This window comes from Toxotes jaculatrix, chromosome 7, assembly GCF_017976425.1.
Source record: "Toxotes jaculatrix isolate fToxJac2 chromosome 7, fToxJac2.pri, whole genome shotgun sequence".
Taxonomy (NCBI): Eukaryota; Metazoa; Chordata; class Actinopteri; family Toxotidae; genus Toxotes; species Toxotes jaculatrix.
In genome coordinates, this window is record NC_054400.1 from 3,415,223 (window position 1) to 3,419,035 (window position 3,813).

Consider the following 3,813-nt stretch of genomic DNA (forward strand, 5'->3'; position numbering starts at 1 on the left):
ACTCTCTCAACTCATTTATATGGAGGAATTTCAAATGCTCATAACTCTGGAACCCTAAGTCCTAGAGACTCGAGGGTGGTACCGTTGGACTCGGGGTACACACAAATGGGGGGGTAGGACAAGGTCCAATGTCTCTATGTTGCTCCCCTGAGAATCGGTTAAAAGTGACCCTGGTAAAAATCCCAAATTTTCACTCTCCCAACTCCCTTATTTGGGGGAACTTCAAATGCTCATAACTCCAGAACCCTAAGTCCTAGAGACTCGAGGGTGGTACCGTTAGACTCGGGGTACACACAAATGGGGGGGTAGGACAAGGTCCCATGTCTCTATCTTGCTCCCCTGAGAATCGGTCAAAACAGACCCTGGTTAAAACTACAAGCCCTGTACAGTCTTAACCACCCGAAACACCAACTTCAGATTTACAAAAAGTACCACAAAAAGGGGGGTCCAAACCACTCCTGAGGCCCCGAAACGCGCTCCTAGACACTTTCTGGGGGAACACTTTTGGCCTCTCACACTTTGGCCTTGGACACTCAGCAACCCTAAACACCAACTTCAGCTTGACAAAAAGTACCACAAAAAGGGGGGTCCAAACCACTCCTGAGGCCCCGAAACGCGCTCCTAGACACTTTCTGGGGGAACACTTTTGGCCTCTCACACTTAGGCCTGTGAGCCCTGTACACTCTTAACCAGCCGAAACACCAACTTCAGATTTACAAAAAGTACCACAAAAAGGGGGGTCCAAACCACTCCTGAGGCCCTGAAACGCGCTCCTAGACACTTTCTGGGGGAACACTTTTGGCCTCTCACACTTAGGCCTGCGAGCCCTGTACACTCTTAACCACCCGAAACACCAACTTCAGATTTACAAAAAGTACCACAAAAAGGGGGGTCCAAACCACTCCTGAGGTCCTGAAACGCACTCCTAGACACTTTCTGGGGGAACACTTTTGGCCTCTCACACTAATGCAAATTTTCACTCTCTCAACTCATTTATATGGAGGAATTCAAATGCTCATAACTCTGGAACCCTAAGTCCTAGAGACTCGAGGGTGGTACCGTTGGACTCGGGGGTACACACAAATGGGGGGGTAGGACAAGGTCCAATGTCTCTATGTTGCTCCCCTGAGAATCGGTTAAAAGTGACCCTGGTAAAAATCCCAAATTTTCACTCTCCCAACTCCCTTATTTGGGGGAACTTCAAATGCTCATAACTCCAGAACCCTAAGTCCTAGAGACTCGAGGGTGGTACCGTTAGACTCGGGGTACACACAAATGGGGGGGGTAGGACAAGGTCCCATGTCTCTATCTTGCTCCCCTGAGAATCGGTCAAAACAGACCCTGGTTAAAACTACAAGCCCTGTACAGTCTTAACCACCCGAAACACCAACTTCAGATTTACAAAAAGTACCACAAAAAGGGGGGTCCAAACCACTCCTGAGGCCCCGAAACGCGCTCCTAGACACTTTCTGGGGGAACACTTTTGGCCTCTCACACTTAGGCCTTGGACACTCAGCAACCCTAAACACCAACTTCAGCTTGACAAAAAGTACCACAAAAAGGGGGGGTCCAAACCACTCCTGAGGCCCCGAAACGCGCTCCTAGACACTTTCTGGGGGAACACTTTTGGCCTCTCACACTTAGGCCTGTGAGCCCTGTACACTCTTAACCACCCGAAACACCAACTTCAGATTTACAAAAAGTACCACAAAAAGGGGGGTCCAAACCACTCCTGAGGCCCTGAAACGCGCTCCTAGACACTTTCTGGGGGAACACTTTTGGCCTCTCACACTTAGGCCTGCGAGCCCTGTACACTCTTAACCACCCGAAACACCAACTTCAGATTTACAAAAAGTACCACAAAAAGGGGGGTCCAAACCACTCCTGAGGTCCTGAAACGCACTCCTAGACACTTTCTGGGGGAACACTTTTGGCCTCTCACACTAATGCAAATTTTCACTCTCTCAACTCATTTATATGGAGGAATTTCAAATGCTCATAACTCTGGAACCCTAAGTCCTAGAGACTCGAGGGTGGTACCGTTGGACTCGGGGTACACACAAATGGGGGGGTAGGACAAGGTCCAATGTCTCTATGTTGCTCCCCTGAGAATCGGTTAAAAGTGACCCTGGTAAAAATCCCAAATTTTCACTCTCCCAACTCCCTTATTTGGGGGAACTTCAAATGCTCATAACTCCAGAACCCTAAGTCCTAGAGACTCGAGGGTGGTACCGTTAGACTCGGGGTACACACAAATGGGGGGGTAGGACAAGGTCCCATGTCTCTATCTTGCTCCCCTGAGAATCGGTCAAAACAGACCCTGGTTAAAACTACAAGCCCTGTACAGTCTTAACCACCCGAAACACCAACTTCAGCTTGACAAAAAGTACCACAAAAAGGGGGGGTCCAAACCACTCCTTAGGCCCCGAAACGCGCTCCTAGACACTTTCTGGGGGAACACTTTTGGCCTCTCACACTTAGGCCTGTGAGCCCTGTACAGTCTTAACCACCCGAAACACCAACTTCAGATTTACAAAAAGTACCACAAAAAGGGGGGTCCAAACCACTCCTGAGGCCCCGAAACGCACTCCTAGACACTTTCTGGGGGAACACTTTTGGCCTCTCACACTTTGGCCTGCGAGCCCTGTACACTCTTAACCACCCGAAACACCAACTTCAGATTTACAAAAAGTACCACAAAAAGGGGGGTCCAAACCACTCCTGAGGCCCTGAAACGCGCTCCTAGACACTTTCTGGGGGAACACTTTTGGCCTCTCACACTTAGGCCTTGCACACTCAGCAACCCTAAACACCAACTTCAGCTTGACAAAAAGTACCACAAAAAGGGGGGTCCAAACCACTCCTGAGGTCCTGAAACGCACTCCTAGACACTTTCTGGGGGAACACTTTTGGCCTCTCACACTAATGCAAATTTTCACTCTCTCAACTCATTTATATGGAGGAATTTCAAATGCTCATAACTCTGGAACCCTAAGTCCTAGAGACTCGAGGGTGGTTCCGTTGGACTCGGGGTGTACACAAAATGGGGGGTAGGACAAGGTCCCATGTCTCTATGTTGCTCCCCTGAGAATCGGCTAAAAGTGACCCTGGTAAAAATCCCAAATTTTCACTCTCCCAACTCCCTTATTTGGGGGAACTTCAAATGCTCATAACTCCAGAACCCTAAGTCCTAGAGACTCGAGGGTGGTACCGTTAGACTCGGGGTACACACAAATGGGGGGGTAGGACAAGGTCCCATGTCTCTATCTTGCTCCCCTGAGAATCGGTCAAAACAGACCCTGGTTAAAACTACAAGCCCTGTACAGTCTTAACCACCCGAAACACCAACTTCAGCTTGACAAAAAGTACCACAAAAAGGGGGGTCCAAACCACTCCTTAGGCCCCGAAACGCGCTCCTAGACACTTTCTGGGGGAACACTTTTGGCCTCTCACACTTAGGCCTGTGAGCCCTGTACAGTCTTAACCACCCGAAACACCAACTTCAGATTTACAAAAAGTACCACAAAAAGGGGGGTCCAAACCACTCCTGAGGCCCCGAAACGCACTCCTAGACACTTTCTGGGGGAACACTTTTGGCCTCTCACACTTTGGCCTGCGAGCCCTGTACACTCTTAACCACCCGAAACACCAACTTCAGATTTACAAAAAGTACCACAAAAAGGGGGGTCCAAACCACTCCTGAGGCCCTGAAACGCGCTCCTAGACACTTTCTGGGGGAACACTTTTGGCCTCTCACACTTAGGCCTTGCACACTCAGCAACCCTAAACACCAACTTCAGCTTGACAAAAAGT